At 58.2% G+C, this 20,577-nt stretch overlaps 1 pseudogene; it reads left to right on the top strand.

Annotated features, from left to right (window-relative positions):
- Window positions 1–107: 107 nt before the first annotated feature.
- On the top strand, window positions 108–18,963 carry LOC105709157 (myb-binding protein 1A-like; annotated as a pseudogene).
- Window positions 18,964–20,577: the final 1,614 nt, after the last annotated feature.

Here is a 20,577-nt window from a genome sequence, read left to right as displayed (position 1 = left end):
AGGTGAAATGCTTCTAGAAGGGCCTGGATACCAGTGCCCTTCCTTGTTGCCTTTGTGCTCTTCCTCCAAGGGTAACAGTGACCTGAAATGACTGACTGTTCCAATCAATGGGAGAAAATGGTACCAAGGTCACCAACATCAGCCAAATTCACTTGAGGACCTACCGGTGTGCTTTGACAGACAAAACTGCTTTCGTAAAGAACACTGTATTTCAGAAAAACAGAATCACATTAACAACTAATAACACTGTAAAATGCTGGTGTGTTGAAAGCTACTTTAGAAAAATATGCTCAAATGTAGGAAAAAAGTCTGATAGAAAACTACGTATCAATTATCTAGCTAGCTATCTAGCGACATGGTCTCATTCTTTTGCTCAGGATGGAGAGCAGTGGGATGATCCTAACTCACTGCAGACCTGCTCCTGGCCTCAGGTGATCCCCCTGCCTCAGCATCCTAAGTGGCTGGGGCCACAGGTGGACACAGTTACACCTGTCTTTTTTTCACTACATTGCCCAGGCTGGTCTCAAACTCTGGAGTCTCGCTCTGTCACCAAGGCTAGGGTTCACTGATGTGATCTCGACTAACTGCAACCTCTGCCTCCTGGGTTCAAACAATTCTCCCATCTCAGCCTCCCGAGTAGCTGGGACTACAGGCATGTGCCACCACATGCAGCTAATTTTTGTAAAAACTGGGTTTCATCATGTTGGCTACACTGATCTCGAACTCCCGACCTCAGGTGATCCACCTGCCTTGGCCTCCCAAAGTGCTGGAATTACAGGTGTGAGCCGACAAGCCGAGCCACGGACTTTGTTATTAAATAGCCTAACCCAAGTGGGGCGCCGTGGCTCACACCTTGAATCCCAACAACTCTCAAGGCCAAAGTGAGAAGATGGCTTGTACTCAGGAGTTCGAGACCGGCCTGGGCAACATGGGGGCAAGACTCCCCCCCCACCACCTCTACAAAAAAATACAAAATATTAGGTCAGGCAGACACTGTGCCTGGCTAATTTTTGTATCTTTTGTAGAGACGGGGTTTTGTCATGTTGCTCAGGCAGGTCTCACTCTCCTGATTCCAAGCCATCCTCCTGCCTCGGCCTCCCAAAGTGCTGGGATTACAGGGCCCAGGCAGCCTCAATTTTCCTTTAAGCAGTCCCCCAATGTCGCACGCTTGAACAGGTTTTTTTTAGTTTTTAAGACAGGGTTTACCTCAGTCTCGCAGGCTGGAGTGCTGTGGTAGGATCACAGCTCATTGCAGCCTTGAACCTTGGGATTCAAGTAGCTGGGAGGCTGAGGTGGGACTACAGAAATGGGGTCACACCACTTTGCCAGGCTGCCCTTGAACTCCTGGCCTGAAGGAAACTTCCCACCTCCCCAGCGTCCGGACACAGTTTTTCTATTTTTGACCCACATAAACACTATGCTGGGTCGGAGTTTGTTACCTACCCTTCTCCAGCCAGCAGCACACAGGACGCAGCGGGAGGTGGAGGTTACCAGGCTCCGCTCTGCTGAGAAGACAACCCAGCTACTGGACGACACACCTCCGCGTGAAGTCGCCAACGGTCCGCCTCTGTGACGTCGCCGGAGGCACGCCTCTGTGACGTCGCAGCTCCCGGCAAGGGAGGGGGTGTGTCCGAGCTCCCCCGTGAGGGAGGGGGGGTGTCCGAGCTCCCCCGTGAGGGAGGGGGGGTGTCCGAGCTCCCCGCGAGGGAAGGGGGTGCGTCCGAGCTCCCCGCGAGGGAGGGGGTGCGTCCGAGCTCCCTGCGAGGGAGGGGGTGCGTCCGAGGGGATGCGTCCTCATCTCTACCAAAAAAAAAAAAAAAAAAAATCTGGCCGGGCGCGGTGGCTCAAGCCTGTAATCCCAGCACTTTGGGAGGCCGAGGCGGGTGGATCACGAGGTCAAGAGATCGAGACCGTCCTGGTCAACATGGTGAAACCCCGTCTCTACTAATACAAAAAAATTAGCTGGGCACGGTGGCGCGTGCCTGTAATCCCAGCTACTCAGGAGGCTGAGGCAGGAGAATTGCCTGAACCCAGGAGGCGGAGGTTGCGGTGAGCTGTGATCGCGCCATTGCACTCCAGCCTGGGTAACAAGAGCGAAACTCCGCCTCAAAAAAAAAAAAAAAAAAAAAAAAAAAAAAAAAAAATCTACACAACAAAATTAGGCATGGTTGTGCATGCCTGTACTCCTAGCTACTTGGGAGGCTGAGGTGGGAGGATTACTTGAGCCTGGAAGTTGTGGCTGCAATGAGCCAAGATGATACCACTGCACTTCAGCCTGGGTGACAGGGGGAGATCCCCATGTCTTTAAAAAAAATGGCTGGGCGCAGTGGCTCACACCTGTAATCCCAGCACTTTGGGAGGCCAAGATGGGTGGATCACTTGAGGTCAGGAGTTCAAGACCAACCTGGCCAACATGGTGAAACCGCATTCTACTAAAAATACCACAACAAATTAGCTGGGCTTGGTGGCAGGCACTTGTAATCCTAGCTTCTCAGGTGGTGGAGGCAAGAGAATTGCTTGAACCCGGGAGGCAGAGGTTGCAGTGAGAGGAGATCCTGCCATTACACTCCAGGCTGGGCAACAGAGTGAGACTCTGTCTCAAAAAAAATAAATAAAAATAAAAATAGGAAGGGTGTGGTGGCTCACCCTTGTAATCCCAGCACTTTGGGAGGCTGAGGTGGGTGGATCACAAGGTCAGGAGATCGAGACCATCCTGGCTAACATGGTGAAACCCCATCTCTACTCAAAATGCAAAAATTAGCCAGGTGTGGTGGCATGTGCCTGTAGTCTCAGCTACTTGGGAGGCTTAGGCAGGAGGATACCCTGAACCCAGGAGGTGAAGGTTGCAGTGAGCTGAGATTGCACCACTGCACTCCAGCGTGGGTGGCAGAGCGAGACGCCATCTCAAAAAAAATAAAAAAAATAAAAATAAAAAAGGGAACCAGTTGTATACTCAGGTGTGTACTGCATGTTACAATTTTGGTTAGGTTAAAACTTACAGCTGTGGCATGTGTCTGTCAACACGTGGTAAAAATCTAAAGATGTGTCAGGGATGAGGGTGTAGGTGCAGATAGAATTATTTGCAATATTTTCTTTCTTATAAAAAGAGCATTCTGGAGCAAACATGGGAAAATGCAAACATTTACTTATTTGTAGTCTTCAGAGACATTTATTTTTTTGTTTGATCTTTTCATTTTTATTTTTTTTGAAGCAGGGTCTCACTCTGTCACCCAGCCTCGAATGCAGTGGTGTAACCTCGGCTCACTCCAACCTCCACCTCCTGGGCTCAAGTGATCCTCCCATCTCAGCCTCCCAAGTAGCTGGGACCACAGGCACACACTACCACACCCGGCTAATTTTTCTATTTTTGTAGAGAAGGAGTTTCACCATGTTGGCCAGGCTAGTCTCAAACTCCTGGGCTCAAGTGCTCCTCCCACCTCGGCCTCTCAAAGTGCTGGGATTACAGGCATGAGTCACCACACCTGGCCTTCACAATTAAAAATTAAATAAACTTGTGTAAATGAACTTCCCATTTCAGGTGATATATTAGATTTTCAGAAGTAGAATTTATGGGGATGAGGTCCTGAGATTTTTGTTTTTATGAGGCAACGTCTCACTCTTGCCCGGGCTGGAGTGCAGTGGTGTGATCATAGCTCACTGCAGCCTCCAGCTCCTGGGTTCAAGTGATCCTCCTGTCTCAGCTTCCCAAGTAGCTGGGACTACAGGCACGCTACCACACCTGGCTAATTTGTAATCTATTTTGTAGAGGCAGGGTCTTGCTATTTTACCCAGGCTGGTCCCAAATTCCTGGCCCCAAGCAATTCTCCTGCCTTGGCCTCCCAAAGTGCTTGGATGAGGTGTGAGCCACCGTGCCCAGCCCCAAGATCCTGAGACTTAAGGTTTCATTGGGTCTTTCCAGGTCATGATGGCCCAGGCCCCAGGAGACAGTCCGAGGCCAAGTGCTCCTGACATGGAGGACTTCGACCTGGTGAAGCCACCTCACCCACCAGCCCATGTTGCTGTGAAGAGGAAGCGAGTCCTTTGGGAGAGCCAAGAGGAATCCCAGGACCTCACGCCAACTGTGCCCTGGCAGGAGATCATGGGGCAGCCTCTCATCCTGGGAACCACCCAGGTAAGGTGCACGGCTGTGACACAATCTGTCTCTGAGGGCTCTGCTGCACAGCCCAGGGAGCCTGAGACATGTCCTGACCCCTAGGGAGGCTGCTTTTGAGAAAGTTGCTACAGGCATTTGTGTCTCACTGCTTGCACGTTGGCTGTGCTCACCGTCTGTCCCAGGAAGAGTGGCTTGTCTGGCTCCAGTTCCACAAGAAGAAGTGGCAGCTGCAGGCCTGGCAGCGCCTTGCCCGCAGTAAGAGGCAGCGTCTGGAGTCAGCAGAGGGCGTCCTGAGGCCTGGGGCCATCCAAGGTGGGCCTGCCACTGGGCTGGGGAGCTTCTTGCGAAGAACTGCCCGTAGCATCCTGGACCTTCCATGGCAGATTGTGCAGGTGTAGACCTTGATTCAAGGGGGAGGACAGTGGTTCTGCTGAACCCCAGGGATGGGGTGTCCAGCTGGGCCCTGGGGTCCTGGATGGGAGGGTTAGAGCGGGCCTGGAGTTTCCTGCCCATCGTAGGGAGGCCTAAGGCCCTGTGCTGGGGGCTGGAAGCTACCTGAGAGGTGGCCCTGTCTGTGTGTTCCAGTGTGTCCTGTGATGTGCTATCTGTCCACCTGGCCTTTCAGATTAGCGAGACCGGCCAACCCGGCCTGTTCAGGCTGTGGGCACTCATTGGCAGTGACTTGCACTGCATCAGGCTGAGCATCCCCCGTGTGTTCTACGTGAACCAGCGAGTTGCCAAAGCAGAGGAGGGTGCCTGGTACCGCAAGGTAGGGAGGCAGCTGGTGCTGGCCTCTGCAGTCATCTGCCTGGGCAGCTTCTGAGGTGGTGTTCCATGATCTAGTGTGGCCTTGTGCCTCCATCTCCTCAGTACTTCATTGGGCTGTTGTAGGAGTTCCTCAAAACAACGTGTGTGAGCACTGAGTGCAGAGCCTGGGGCAGGGCGAATGCTGGGGATGGAGCTGCTGGGGTCCTTGTCCTGAACAGCTTGTCTGCCTGCAAGGTCCATGAATGGCATTGATTAGAGGTCGTGAACTCTGTCCCCACAGGCTCTTTGATTAACAGCTTTATTGGGATGTAAAGTTATATGCCATCCAACTCACCCATGTAAAGTGCACAATTCAATGGTTTTTAATGGCATGACTATTGCCAGTCGATTTTGACATTTTCTTTTTTTTTTAATTTTACTGGCCAATATGGTGAAACCCCATCTCTACTAAAAATACAAAAATTAGCCAGGCTTGTAGGTGCACACCTGTAATCCCAGCTGAGGTAGGGGAATCGCTGGAACTGGGGAGGTGGAGGTTACAGTGAGCTGAGATCACACCACTACATTTAGCCTGCGGTGGCAAAGCAAGACTCTGTCTCAAAAAAAAAAAAAGGCAGATAGCTCCGGGCCAGTTAGCATCAGCGGGATGCTTGTCAAAAACCCAGCTGCCTGGGAATTTGAGTTTTTTAGCAAATGGCCTCTGATGACTCTCGTGCCTGGCCAGGTGGCCCTGTGTCAGGAGCCTGGCAGGTAAAAGAGGCCGCACTGGGCTCACCCTGCAGAGGAAGCCGCCATTTCTTACCTCTCCGCCCTTAGGTCTCGGAGGCCACGTTGCAGGAGATGCTGCCGGAGGTCCTCAGCACCGACTTGGATGCGATGCTCAGCTGCCCTGCACAGCTGCAGCTCTTCCTCCTGGCCCAGCAGGAGGTGCCCTCTAGGCTCAAGAAGCTGGTGGGATCCGTCAACCTATTTTCTGATGAGAATGTTCCCAGGTGTGAGGGAGGTGGGTGGATTTGCCCTCCCTGGGGCCATGGGACTGCATCTGACCAAGCCCAGATTGGCCGTGTGGCCTGGGGGTGCCCCGGCTGCTCTTGGCACCCTGGCCCTTGCCGGTGAGCAAGCATTCCTGAGTCTCCTGTCCCCCACAGGCTGGTGAACGTGCTGAAGATGGCAGCCTCCTCCGTGAAGAAGGAGCGTAAGCTGCCCGCCGTCACTCTGGAGCTGCTCTGCCTGGCACTCAAGGAAGACAAGTTTCTGCGGTTCTGGAAGTGGGTGGTGGAACAGGGGCTGCTGAAGCTGCAGTTCTGGCCAGCCAGGTGTGTGTGGCACGTGGCCTCTCTCAGCCCCCTTCCCTTTGTGTGAAGTGGGGCTGGGCCACCAGTCCTGAGGTCCCTGCAGGGGGGCCAAGGGCTCTGACCATGCTCTGTCCCACACCCCCTCTTAGCTACCTGTGTTTCCGCCTGCTGGGCGCCGCCCTGCCCTTGCTCACCAAGGAGCAGCTGCAGCTGGTGATGCGGGGAGATGTGATCCACCATTACGGGGAGCACACGTGCACGGCCAAGGTGGGCACCGCCCGTGCAGCCCGATGCTGCCGGAAAGGCTAGGCAGGGGCTCTCCTTGCCAAGAAGGGGAGAGGGCACCTCAGGGACCTGGCCAGAGACCTGGGCATCTCTGCTGTCTGGGTAGTGAGCTGCCTGAACCCCTTCCCCTCTGACAGATTGTTTTGAGTTGGAGTTTTCTCTCGTCGCCCAGGCTGGAGGGCAATGATGCAGTCTCTGCTCACTGCAACCTCTGCCGCCTCCTGGGTTCAAGCAATTATCGTGCCTCAGCCTTCTGAGTAGCTGGGATTACAGTTGCCCACCTCCACGCCCAGCTAATTTTTGTATTTTCAGTAGAGACAGGGTTTTGCCATGTTGGCCAGGCTGGTCTCAAACCCCTGACTTCAGGTGATCCACCCGACACGGCCTCCCAAAGCGCCGGGATTACAGATGGGAGCCACTGCGCCCAGCTTCCCTCTGACAGTTTTGAAAAGGAGCGAGCCCCCTCTTGGGTGTGGGTAACCAGCGGGCTGTTCAGACCTCCCTCCACCCCCGCCTATGTTGCGGTGATGAGAACCGTCGTCATGACTGTGTTTGAGCACCAGTGTGCCTGGTGCCCAGTCAGCGCTGCTGGGTTTACTGTTCTCAGCAGCTCATTTTATCTTTGCAGCAAGTTTCCGAGAGCTGTCATTCTGGGTGAGGGGCAGACTTGAAGCATCAGGCAGTGGTTAAGAGCCTGGGTTAGATGGTGGCGTGCACCTGTAGTCCCAGTTACTCGGGAGGCTGAGGTGGGAGGATCCCGTGAACCCAGGATTTCAAGGCTGCAGTGAGCCATGATCACGGCACTGCACTCCAGGGGCACAACTGGAGAAAATTAAAATGAAAAGAGCTTGGGCTATGAGGCCGGACGTGGTCCCTCTGGGAGCCCTCTGACCCTGAGGAGTTTTATTCTAGGCATTTTTGTGTCTCACTTTACTCACCTACACAATGGCAGTAATGGCCAAGTGCAAAGCGTTGCTAAAATGCTAAGCTGCCAGACAAAAACACGGAGCACGGGTCCTGGAAGCGCGTGAGAGGTGGTTGGGTTCGGTCCCAAAGATGACATGGCTAGGAATTGGCAACATAGGCCTTGAACCCGGGTCAGCCTAGTCTCTTAACTACCGCTCTGCCTGTGCGTTGAGCCAGGAAAACAGGCCATCCCCACCCAGCAATGTGGCAAGAGGGGCCTTCTGGGGCCAGAGGCACTGAAGCTGGGGAAGTCGGACCCGGGGAGGCCTTGACGCCAGACAGAAGCACTGGGGTGACCAGGAATGCAGCAAGCTCAGGCTCGGCCCTGCTGTGTGCAAGGGGAGACCCTGGGCCTTGGTTTAACCCTAAAGGCAGCAAGCACGTGGGCTCAGCACCGTGCCTAACTCTTACAGCTCCCAAACCAGTTCAAGTTTGCCCTGGAGATGGAGGAATACGTGGGCACCTTCCTAGAGGGATGCAGGGATGACCCTGAGCAGCAGCTGGCCGTGCTGGTGGCCTTCTCCTCTGCCACCAACCACGGCCTCCCAGTGGTGCCTACCTTCTGGTGGGTCATACGGTTCCTGAGTCCTCGGGCCCTGCAGGGCTATGTGGCCTGGCTGCAGGGCATGCTTCTCTAGCCGGACCTGGATTCCTTGATTGACTTCAGCACCAACAACCAGAAGAAAGCTCAGGATGCGTCACTGCACGTGTGAGTGGACCGTGCGAAGGACCCCTCCTTCAGGAGTTAGCTTCCCTGACCTGCAGAGTGTAGTGACCCCGGCCCCCCCGCCCACAGTGTCCTGGCTCTAAACCATGAGCAGAGAGAGGGGAAGCACCATAGCTCTCAAACACAAGGCCTCAGTTTCCTTGTGAGGTCCTGCACTGGCAATTGGGAGGGGGAGAGCTTGGTTTTCTGTCTCTGAGATCAGTTAAAGGAATGTCCTATATTTTGCCAGTTCTTTCTTTTTTTTTTTTTTGGATAGAGTCTCACTCTGTGGCCTAAGCTGGAGTGCAGTGGCATGTAATCTTAGCTCACTGCAAATTCTGCCTCCCGGGTTCAAGCGATCAAGCGAGTCTCTGCCTCAGCCTCTCCCGTAGCTGGGACTACAGGCACCCACCACCATGCCCAGCTAATTTTTGTTTTTTGAGATGGACTTTCGCTCTTGTTGCCCAGGCTGGAGTACAATGGCACGATCTCAGCTCACTGCAACCTCTGCCTCCCGGGTTCAAGTGATTCTCCTGCCTCAGCCTCCCAAGTAGCTGAAATTATAGGCGTGTGCCACCATGCCCAGCTAATTTTTGTATTTTTAGTAGAGATGGGGATTCTCCATGTTGATCAGGCTGGTTTTGAAGTCTCAACATCAGGTGATCCACCCACCTCAGCCTCCCAAAGTGCTGGGATTACAGGCATGAGCCACCGCACCCAGCCTTAATTTTTGTATTTTTTGTGGAGATGGGGTTTTATCATGTTGGCCAGGCTGGTCTCGAACTCCTGACCACAAGCAATCCACCTGCCTCGGCCTCCGAAAGTGCTGGGATTACAGGTGTGAGCTACTGGGCGCAGCCCGCTTTTGCCAGTTCTAAGTGGCTCACATGACCTCGCCCCTGCGCCCCAGGTCTGAGCGAGCTGTGTTCCGGCTGTGGTAATGGATCATCCTTCGACTGGTGAGCCTTTTGGACAGCCTGCACCTGGAGATGGAGGAGGCCTTGACGGAGCAGGTGGCCAGGGACAAGAGGTGCTGGAGCTTCCGGCAGGCGGGTGGTTGAGGAATTGAGCCCCTCGTCCTGATTTGTGTCCTCTGGAGCCAGAAGCCTTTGGGTTGAGTCATCAGTGGGGAGCATGTACAAGGGGACTTGGGAATTCCTCAGGAGCCTGTAGGGAAGGGGCCCAGGAGGCACCCCAGCTGCAGGCGCCTAAGAGGTTCGGGTGTGCTGTGCATGCCCAGCAGGGAGCCTTTGCCCATGGGTGCCGTCGGGGAAGCCTGCCCCACACCTGCCTCATCTGTACCCGAGCAGAGCCGGGTGCTCACCTCACCCTCAGCATGCCCGGTTGCAGGAGGGGGCTGCACTGGCCCCGTGTTTGCAGGAGTAGTGGCGCGACTCGGCCGTGACCTCACAGCCTCACGTCTCTTGGTTCCTTGAGAGGGTCACTGATTCTCTCTCCCCAGCTCGGGTTGAGCTGTGTTCAGCTGGGGATCCAGCCCTTCCTGGCCCAGCCACCTCCCGCCTTGCCCGTGAGGGCCCTGAGAACTGTACCCAGAGCAGAATGGGACAGAAGGCCTCCCCTCCTCCTCCTTGCCTGGAACCCTGTGTGGTGCCACCAGGGGAGGGGAGCCCGTGGAAACAAATGGCCTTGAACAGCGCCGGCTGCTCTCCTGCCCGCCCCAGGTTTTGTTTGTTCCACTCGTTCTTCATCACAAAGAAGCCCACATCCCAGATCCCGGAGACAAGGCAGCAGCTCTCCCTCCCTTTGGAAAGCCAGCCCAAGAGGCCGTCAGCAGCGCCTTCTTCAGGTGAGCCTGGGGCGGCTCAGGAGAGGTCCAAAGGTGGGAAGGCCTTGAGGACGCCTGCTCCCTGCAGTTCCCCTAGGCTGGGGACAACGGCCGAGGCCCAGGGAGTTGTAGCAGGTCCTGGAGAGGTGGGAGACCAAGCCCTGGGGAGGGTGGAGGGAGGCGGCTGTATTCACTCATCGGTCTGGTGACCAAGCCCTGCCCCTCGCCCAGTCTGCTGCAGACCCTCAGCACGCAGTTCAAGCTGGCACCGGAGCAGACCCGGGGCGGGCAGCCCTGGACCTACCACCTGGTGCAGTTCGCAGACCTGCTGCTGAATCACTGCGCAGCAGCACCAGGCCTGGGACCGGTGAGCGGGTGGGATTTCCAGGGGGTGGGCAGGACACTGTGGTCTGATGGCAGCCAGGGCCTGAGGATCTGCCTGGCTCCCCACAGGATGCTACAGACTCTGAAGGAGCTGGAGGCCCCCTCCTCAGAGCCCAGGGCTGCTGCCTTCCAGCACCTTCTGCTGCTCATGGGTATCCACGTCTTTGAGGTACTGTGGCCTGGGACAGAGGGGCCGTGACCCTGGGGTCCTGCAGCTATGAGGGCTATGGGGGGAACCAGGAAAGGCTTGGGGAGTTACGTTGGGAGGTTTCCCTAGCCAGCCTCGTCACGGGTGGAATTATCACCCAAGGAAACATCACTCTGGCCCCTTGGCAGGCACCAGCTGGTGTCCTGAGCTTTCTAGGCAGGCCTTCTTAATCCCCGGAACTTGAGGCAGACTCTGCTTCTCCATGTTTGACATGGGGAAACTGAGACTCAGAGGCAGAGTAGCTTGCACTGTACCCTCCGGCTGTGGGAACACCTTCTGGCCATGGGGTCTCCCTGTAAGTTCTTCCCATTGGGAAGACCTGACCACATTCAACACTCAGTACCCTGATTCCTTTTTTGTTTGTCTGTTTTTTTGTTTTTTTTTTTTTCAGACAGAGTCTCACTCCGTCACCAGGCACCAGGCTGGAGTGCAGTGGCAGGACCTCAGCTCACTGCAACCTCCACCTCCCGGGTTCAAGCAATTCTCCTGCCTCAGCCTCCCCAGTAGCTGGGACTACAGGTGCGCGCCACCACGCCCAGCTAATTTTTTTGTACTTTTAGTAGAGACGGGGTTTCACCATGTTGGCCAGGATGGTCTCGATCTCTTGACCTCGTGATCCACCCGCCTAGGCCTCCCAAAGTGCTGGGATTATAGGTGTGAGCCACCGCGCCTGGCTGTCTGTTTTTTGAGATGGAGTCTTGCTCTGTTGCCCAGGCTGGAGTGCAGTGGCATGATCTTGGCTCACTGCAAGCACCGCCTCTCAGGTTCAAGCGATTTTCCTGCCTCAGCCTCCCGAGTACCTGGGATTACAGGTGCCTGCCAGCGCGCCTGGCTAATTTTTGTATTTTTAGTAGTGACAGGGTTTCGCCATGTTGGCCAGGCTGGTTTTGAACTCCTGACCTCAGGTGATCTGCCCGCCTTGGCCTCCCAAAGTGCTGGGATTACAGGCGTGAGCCACTGCGTCTGCCCTTACCCTGATTCTTAGAGAGTTTTCTTCTCACAACATGGGAGGCTCTTACCGAGGCTGCTGATCTTACGTAGCCTGAGTAGATGGGTCTGTCACTTGCCAGTCTGGCCACTTGGCTGTGGTGGTTTTACTTGCCAGCTTTTGTTATTCCGAGCCCAGCCTGTGGATGAGCTGTGTGGGTAAAGTTTACCCATGATGGCCTTGCTGATTCCAGGACACACGTGGAGCCTGCAACCTTGGGGTCTCTGGTCTTGCCTTGCACAGAGGAGGCTGCAGTTTGCTGTGCCAACCCTCAGATGAAAGGTGCAGCTGTGGCCGGGTGCGGGGGCTCATACCTGTCATCCCAGCTGTTTGGGAGGCCGAGGCAGGCGAGTCACCTGAGGTCAGGAGTTTGAGACCAGCCTGGCCATCATGCTGAAATCCTGTCTCTACTAAAATACAAAAATTAGCCAGTCGTGGTGACAGGAGCCTGTAATCCCAGTTACTCGGGAGGCTGAGGCAGGAGAATTGCTTGAACCTGGGAGGCGGAAGTTGCAGTGAGCTGAGATTGCACCACTGCACTCCAGCCTGAGCGACAGAGCAAGACTCCGTCTCAGAAAAAATGAATAAATTTAAAAGGTGCAGCCCGGAGGACAGGGACCTGTGTGGCACACAGCCTGGAGCTGAGGGCAGTGACCAGGGCTTTGGGCTGCTTTCCCCACCCTGGCCTAAACATTGAAGCTGCCCGCTGCATTGTGAGGGGAAAGTCTGCCTTTTCAGTACCAAAGATCACACAGTTGTGGAGATGCCCTACACACACACACACACACACTCTGCCACTTCAGTCCCTGGAGTCTGGGGCTGTCCTGTCAGATGAGTTCAGATATAATTAAATTCGTTGAAACGAATGATTTTCAATTCTGTCTCATGCCAAGCCAAGCATGGAGGAAATAATTTGGAAGTACGAATTGGGGGCTGGGGTTTGCTGGCTGCTCTGGGACCCTGACCATCCTTATCAGCTCTGCCTGTCTTGAGTGTCAAAGTGGGAGCTGGCCTCCTTGTCTGTCCCTGCAGGTTTTCAGATCCTGTAACTGCCTATTAGGTGTAAAAAGGCCCTCAGCCCTCGGTATTCTGGGGTCCAGCTGGGGTCTTCCATTCTGGATTGCAGGGTGGCTGGCCGGAGCGGGCCAGTGGCTGGGCTGTTGAAGGCTTCTGGTGCCACTGCTTCCTTTTGGCCAGCCCCTTGCGTGGCTCAGAAGGGCTGTCCCCAGTGTGTGTCCTACCCTGTCCCCAGTCCCCTACAGAGAGGTGTGACCTGCTGGGGGACATCCAGACCTGCATCAGAAAGAGCCTGGGAGCGAGGCGCCGCGGGAGCCGCACCAAGGCCATTGGTGGGTCCTTGCTCCTGGGACACGGTGCATCCTTGGGCACGAGAGGGACTGGAGTGGCACAGTGAGGCCAACAGTCCCGTGCCTGGGCTCCATCCCCCGGCTTGCAGACCCCCAGGAGCCCCCATGGGTAGAGGTGCTGGTGGAGATCCTGCTGGCCCTGCTGGCCCAGCCCAGCCACCTCATGTGCCAAGTGGCCCGGAGTGTGTTCGGCCACGTCGGCTCCCACCTGACCCCACGTGCCCTACAGCTGATTCTGTATGTGAGTTGGGACCTTTGGGAATGCACCTTGGGCTGGGGCTCACTGCGCGTCGAGCTGCACCAAGTGGGGGAGAGCTTCAGCCCTGCGGCCTCCCAACCTCCCTCCTGCCAGCCTGCGCCTGGTGGGAGGGGTCACGACGAGGCCCTGTCCTGGCCTTGCAGGGTGTGGCCACCTCTCTTAGGCTCTGTTTTCTTCCCTGAAATGAGGACATTTGGCCAAGGCCGGGCAGGGCCTGGTCAGGAGGGTGGGGGCCTCAGATGGGTCAGTGGCTGGGTCTCCTCCCCAGGTGCTGAACCCCGAGACCAGTGAGAATGAGGATGACCATGTGGTGGTGACGGATGAGTCTGACAAGCGGTGGCTGAAGGCTGCAGAGGTGCCACCAGCACGGGTCAGGTGGGGTGGCGGGAGTGGGAAGATCGGGAGGTGTGTGACGAGCCTGCCCCCACCCACAGGACAAGATCAAGGACGGCAAAGAGAACAGAAGCTCGGATAGCGAAGACCGGACTGAGGGGGAGGAGAGCGAGGAGGAGGAGCGCAACGGGGACGTGGACCAGGGCTTCCTGGAGAAGCTGATGAGTGTGCTGCAGGCTGGGAAGGTACGGGTGAGCGGGGCCGGGGAGGGCTCGTGAGTCCCCGTGTTGTGTGCCAGGCTGACTGCTGGGCCTCTGTCCCTCAGGGTGGAGAGGAGAGTGAGGACGAGGAGGAGCTGTGGGACGAGGCCATGATGGCCCTGGACCAGAGCCTCGCCAGCCCGTTTGCTGAGCAGAAGCTGCGGATCCAGGCCCGGCGAGACGACAAGAGCAAGCTGCAGAAGGAGAAGGCGCTACGGCGCGACTTCCAGATTCAGGTGAGCCTGGGGGCCGGTGCCCCCACCGCCTCCATCACCGCCCCCGTATTCCCCGCCCCCGCCTTGCTGACCAGCTCTCCTGGCCGCAGGTGCTGGACCTGGTGGAGGTGCTGGTGACCAAGCAGCCCAAGAACGTCCTGGTCCTGGAGCTGCTGGAGCTGCGGCTGGAGCATCATCCGGTGCAGCCTGCGCAGCAGCAGGTCCAAGCAGGAGCATGACCTCCTGCACAAGACGGCGCTCATCTTCACGTGAGCACGGGGGCAGGGCAGGCAGGTGCGACCAGCAGTCCCCAGCCCCCAGCCCCCAGGCAGAACTCCTGGCTTGCTTTCTGTACAGGAAGGAGAGAGCCAAGCTTCCAGCCTGGGCCCTAGCCTGCAGGCTCACCGCTCAGCCCTAGGTCACGTGTCACTCAGTGACTAACACGGTCCTTGGTCCATCCCTGTGTTCTCCTGATATGTGCGAGCGGTGCCCTGGAGCTGGGGTCCATCCTAACCCTTGACAGTCTCCAGTGGGGCTGTGTGGGGGGTGGGTGGGGACAATGGCAGCACCTGTGGCAGGGGACACCCACCCAGTCCTTGGAGGTGCAGTGTACCTGGGAGTTTGTCAGGCTGGGAGGCCTTAGGGAGTGCAGAAAGGGGAAAGAGCATCCCGATGGGAGGCAGTCAGACCACCAGCTGGGAGGTCAGGCAAGGCCTGAGGCCACAGGCCCCTGTACCCTAGCAGGCCCTGACCCTCGTGGGGCTGGGACCACAGTGGCATTTTCAGCAGAAGCATCGGCGTGGGGAAGGCTGTGGGTCTGGTTTCCTTTTTTGGAAGTGGCTGGCAGCATGAAGAAAGCTTTGGGCAGGGCTGGACTGGAGGCAGGCCCAGCAGGGAGGCGATGGCAGGCCCGGGAGAGCCAGGCAGGCGCCAGGTGCAGACCTGCCTTCAGGGCTCAGGTGCTGGGTAGTTGAAGGCCTGGGCTCCTGGGCACTGTGTGGATGGTCTGCAGGGCGGGGGGCGTGACTGGCGGTCATCCTCCACTCAGCCCCAGGCCACAGCTTCTCAGACAGTTCTGCCAGCGTGCATGGACAGTGTCGCTCATTGAGCATCCTGCCCCTCATCCCCACTCTGTCCCGGCCCTGCAGGGCCACATAGGGTTCTGAGCACAGAACCCTCGCCTCGCTTTACAAAAGGCCTGGAGGCCACCGCCCCATGAGGGATGAGTATGGACAGGAGAGGTGCGCCAGGTGGGTGGTTGGCCCTGGTGCAGACCCCCTCAGGGAGCTGTTCTGTTCTCCCCTGGGGTGCCCCCTCTCCCAAGCACGCAGAGCCCACATAGCTCCCAAGCAACCTGCAGGCAGCCCTGCCTTCCTCGGTGGCCTCGGTCACGTCTGTCTTCCAGGTCTGTTTCCTCACCTGTAAAGTGGGACTTGCTTGGCGCTGCTTGGCAGAGCGGGGTGGACCGAGAGTGTTCTGACCAGCTCTTGTCCTCACCACCCGCAGGCACCACCTGCGCCTTGGCCGTCGCTACAGCCATGACTTGGGTGACCGCGTCGAGGCCCTGCATGGCCAGGTGGCACGGATGGTGGAGCAGGCTGGCCTCCAGCCTGACTCCTCCACCGCCCTCTACCACTTCAATGCCTCCCTCTACCTGCTCCAGGTCTTGAAGGGTGGTACTGCTGAGGGGCGCGTGCAGGAGATGCAGGGGGAGCTGGAGGTTGGCACCGACCCCAGCTCAGCACCCGAGGGCCCGTAGTGAGCAGGGCCTGGCTCAGGAGGAGCCCACGCACTTCACACTTCCCCAGGACCCAACCCTCCGCTGTCCGAAGCTTGCCCAGTCTCCGCTCCCATCCCAGAGGCCCTCTCCTGGACTCAGCCAGTTCTCTCACATGGCCTAGGCTGCCGGCTCTCTGGACTTGAACCTCGCAATGTGCGTCTACTCGTCAGCACTGAGTTCCTTCCTGACCAAGTGCCATAGCCCCCTCACGGTCCCCATGTTCCTCAGCCTCTTCTCCCGGTACCCGGTGAGTGTCGGGGCCCACCTTACCCACTTAGGGTCCCTGCTCAGCCCCACCCGCGCCTCACAGCCCTCCCCTCCCCGCCAGGTGCTCTGTAAGAAGCCTGCTCCCCGTCCTGGTCCAGTGCATCACAGGCCCAGGGCAGCCCTGCCAGCAGGTTAGAGACTTCCCGGCTCCCAGCCCAGGGCCTGTGTGAATTAACCTGCTTAACCCGCTTCTGGGGCCTCAGAGCGCTGCCCTGGTGAACACAGGCGCAGCCGTCCCTGCCACACCATGAGCACAGAGGCTCTGAGGGGGCAGGGCCAGCCTTACTCCCGCAGCCACCGCTGCCCATCTGGCCACACAGGACACCCCAGTAGTGTCTGCTCAGGCGCCAGGGCTGCTGGGGGCAGACTGAATGAAGATGGCATTAGCCAGGAATGGGTAGGAATTGTCCCACCTGTGGTCTCACCTCTGTCCAGCTGGGTGGCCTCGGTGCCCCCACCTGTGCACGAAGGCATGAGAGCAGGTGGTCACGGAGCCCAGAGCAACAGGCGACCTCGCACGCCGCCCACACCCATGCCTGGCAGGCCCCTTCACACCCCTCAGGCTCTTGCACCCGATATGCTAAGGCTCCAGGCACCCGCCTTCAGTCAACCATAGGTACAAGCCTGCCTGCTGCTCCAGAAGACCCTGTCCATGCAGGAGGTGAGGTCGTGCTTCCAGGACCCCGAGTCGAAGCAGCTGATCGGCCAGGTTCAGACAAATGTCACGGAGGTAACAGCTGGGGGACGCCCCTCCTTCCTGCCTGCTTGGGATCGGTTCTCTGGGAGAGTACCAGCCAGGATTGGAGCCTGAGCCTTCTGGAGTGTGGGGGGTGGGGGGACTGGGAATTGGGATTGTCCCAGGAGATGGTCCCTGCCTCTGGGCTTTAGTCCCTGCTGGGAAACAAAGGCTTTGACAGCTCTCCGGAGTGCCTCAGCCTGGCCACTCCTCCCCAGAACCTGCGCACACTGGGGGAGGCGCAGACCAAGGCGGAGCACCAGCAGGCGCTGTCCTCCCTGGAGCTGCTCAATACTGTCTTCAGGACCTGCAAACACGAGGTGAGGTGGGGCCCGGCCCGGGGCAGTGTAAGGTTCCTCCTGGGGGCCTCGGGGCCTCCCGGGCAGCAATGACATTCCCCGGGCCGGACCTCGGGGACGGGGGTCATGTGGGGAAGGTTCTCAGTGCCTTGGTCGGGGCTCTGGGCTGTCATTTGGGTAGTTACAGAGCCGTGGATGGGCGAGTGACTAGGGAAGGGACTGTGCCACCCCTTCCTGCAGGGCGGGGTGCAAGGGTGTGGCACTGCCCTGTCCGGTGAGAAAGCTGAGAAGGGGTTGGCAGGGCTGGAGACAGTGAAGGGTGGGAGAAGACTCAGGGTGGACATACGTTAGGGAGGCCTGGTGCAGGGTATGGGCGGGCGGAGTGTGACATGTTGGGCAGCCACAGGGCAGGGCCGGGAGGCAGCTGTACGTGGCCATCTCGGTCCCCTAGTCTGGCCCAGAGAGCAAGGTTTGGGAGGCCTCAGCATAGGTGCCAGTCAGCCCTTATGGAGGGAGAGCTTGCCAAGGCTGCGCCAGAGGGCAGAGGTGGGGCCCAGGATGGGGCCTTGCAAAACTGGGTGATAGCAAGGAAGCCAGGAGAGCGGGGCTCCTGGAAGCCAGCGGATTCCAACAGTAACCCATTCAGGACGTGCAGGGAGGATGGGGGCAAGGGCGTTGGCAGCCTCACAGTGATGGAGTGGCGGGGATGGCCCTCCTGGAGGTGAGTGTGCCAGGGCCACGGCGGAGAGTCTGAGACCAGGCCTGTGGCTGTGGGGAGGAGGAGAACCAACACCTGGGCACCTGTTTCCTCCAATGGTGAGAGAGACACGGACGCCTTAACAACAGGCAGAAAGAGAGGCTGAGGCCCAGGAGAGTGCAGGGTTTGCTGGTGAGACAGCAGCAGGGCCAGGGTGGGAAGACCACCGGGAGCCCCAGAGAAGCCTGCCCCCTGTGGCCACCACCGCTCTGCCTTCCCACCCTCTGCAGAAGCTGATCTTGGACCTGGCGGTGCTCCTGGGCATGCTGCAGGGGCAGCAGCAGGGACAGCAGCAGGGCCTGCGGCAGGGGGCGCACTCCACCGGCTCCAGCCGCCTGCTCGACCTCTACTGGCAGGCCATGAAAACCCTGGGGAGTCCAGTAGGTTCTGGGCAGGAGATGCACACTTGGGCGGGGCTAGGATCGCCCTCACTGCTGCGCACACTCAGATGTGGGAGTCCTGGGCCTCTGGGGCCCCACGGGACCCAGGTGGAGGTGGCCACTGCCCTCACTGGGCACCTTCTTACCTGCTCACTCCCCTTCAGGCAACCCAAGTTGGAGAAGAAGGATACCAAGGAGATCCCCAGCACCACCTAGGGCCCCATCAGCAGGAAGCAGAAGAAAAAGGGATTCTTGCCAGAGACAAAGGAGTGCAAGAAACACACATCGGAGGATGGCATACCTGCAGCCACCAGCGGGAGCCAGCCCCCCGGCACGGGCAGGAAGAGGAACAGGATGAAGGCCAAGGTTCCGGCCCGGGCCAATGGGATGCCTACCACCAAGGGCCCAGCCCCTGGCGCCCCCACCTTGGCACCCCTGCCAAGTCCCCAAAACTGCAGAAGAAAAACCAGAAGCTGTCCCAGGTGAATGGAGCTCCCGGGTCCCCCACGAAGCCTGCAGGCCAAAAGCAGCACCACGAGGTTCTTCCCAAAAACGGAGTCTTGGACAAATCACCACCATCCACACTGGCACGGAAAAACGCAAGGCCGCCTTTGGTCATCAGGAGCCCCAGCCTGCTCCAGAGTAGGGCCAAGAAGAAGAAAGCGCAGCTGAGGAAGGCGGGGAAGCCCTGAGTGCAGGCCACCCTCAGCCTCCATCTGCCCAAGACTCCTGTTTTTCCACCATGATTTGAATATGCAAGCTACTTCTAAGTCTTTGTCCCCAGGGAGGGTGTCACTGCCTGCCCAGGCATCCTGCTCTGGTAAGCACAACCCAAGCTGTTCCTGCAGGGGTCCTAGGATGCAGAGACCCCCCTGGTTCTAGGCTGGGACTGTGGCTTCAGGGCCCTGTGGGCTGGGTCCAGGGCTCTGGGGTTCTCCTGGGTGGGTACAGGGTGACATGCTAGCTGCAGGCTGGGTACAGGTGGGACCATCTCTCGCACCCGCCGCCCCAGGCTTTTTCGCTGAGGAAGCCACAAGGGGGTAATTTAAATAGGTTTATTTCTTCATTTACAAGAGGAATATATTTGGCTTCTCTCTTAAGACTCTGAGATTCACAATCAGCAAGCAGCTCTAAAAAATAAAGGAGCAGTTTGGCTTCGGGAAGGAAGAGGAGGCAACACTTGGACCTGGTTCTTGTACAATAAGAAAACATCGCTAGGGCCCAGGCCGGGCTTCGGGGGTACTACCCCCACCCCACCCTCGTCAGGCCTCCCCGGGGACCCCAGAGCTCAGTGGGTGGGTATTCCACTAGCTTACACCCACTGAAGCCACAGCCAGCCAGTAACTAAGGGGTGGGAAGAGCACTGTCCAAGCCAGCTGGGGGTCTCCTACTGGCCACAGGGGCCCCCCACACCAGCACCACCTTGATGGCAGCAAATGTGCAGGGAGAGTGTGACACAGGGGCTAAGCTCCCCCAAAGGGGTTTGGGGCTGGTGTGACGTTGGCAGCTGCATCCTGGTGTGCACACAGGCGTGAGTGGGGTGATCAAAGCCAGGGTGAAGGCCTGACCCCAGGGGTCATTTGTGTGATAGGGGCTGGCCTCTCCCAGTGCCTCAGCCCATGCAGGAAGCGTTGTGGAGAGCTGCTTCCTCCAGCAGCGGAGCCCTGGCAGCTGCCCCGTGGATTCTGGGAATGGTCTCCTGGGCCCTGGCCCTGGCTAAGGCTGAGCCCAGCCTCTGGAGGGAGTAGGTTCCTGGCTTGGGGTGGTAGCAGGTAAGGGCTAGACAGCAGAAATATTCCCGGGGCCACCAGGAGCCCTGCAGAGGTGGGCTGGTGTGTGAACCCCCAAGACCACGAGCCTGGGGCCCAGTGGTGCAATGCTGCGGCCAGGGCCTTCACCCCTGGTGATACCAGCTTGTCAGAACAGTCCCCGCCTGGGACCTCCAGGCCAGTGGCCAACCCAAGATAGTGAGACAGTGGCCTCGAGAGAGACCAGCCTGGCCAGGGGGTGCCTAGCTTCATCTGCCAGGTTGAGTCCGATGTCCCCAAGGTCAGAGGCCAGCTGAGAAGCAGTGGTCCTGCATGCTGGCCCTCGCCTGGGCCTCAAAGCTGGGACTGCCCACCCGAGGCATGGGCCGTTCCCTCTCTGTATGGCCCAGGGCCTGGTGAGTCTTCAAAGCTGCGGATTGTGCTTTGCCCAGCAAGTTGCCTGGGAAAGTCCAGCCCCCTGGCCCTTCATTCTAGGGAGGGCAGGGGCTTGCCCAGGATCACATAGGCTGGTGGCAGGCCAGGCTCTCGCTGGACACCCACTTCGGGCTGCCTTCTTCCTTGGCCCCAGGGGCCCGGCAGCCCAAACCTAGGGCCGGGAATCTGTCCAACCCCGCGGCTCCAACACACACAGCCTTCCAGAGTGACTGAGGACACC

The sequence above is a fragment of the Aotus nancymaae genome, unplaced genomic scaffold (assembly GCF_030222135.1).
Source record: "Aotus nancymaae isolate 86718 unplaced genomic scaffold, 86718_ANA_hifiasm-v0.15.2.pri h1tg000011l, whole genome shotgun sequence".
NCBI classification, from domain to species: domain Eukaryota; kingdom Metazoa; phylum Chordata; class Mammalia; order Primates; family Aotidae; genus Aotus; species Aotus nancymaae.
The sequence above is the reverse complement of the archived record's forward strand: the minus strand, read 5'-3'. Positions and strand labels throughout refer to the sequence as shown.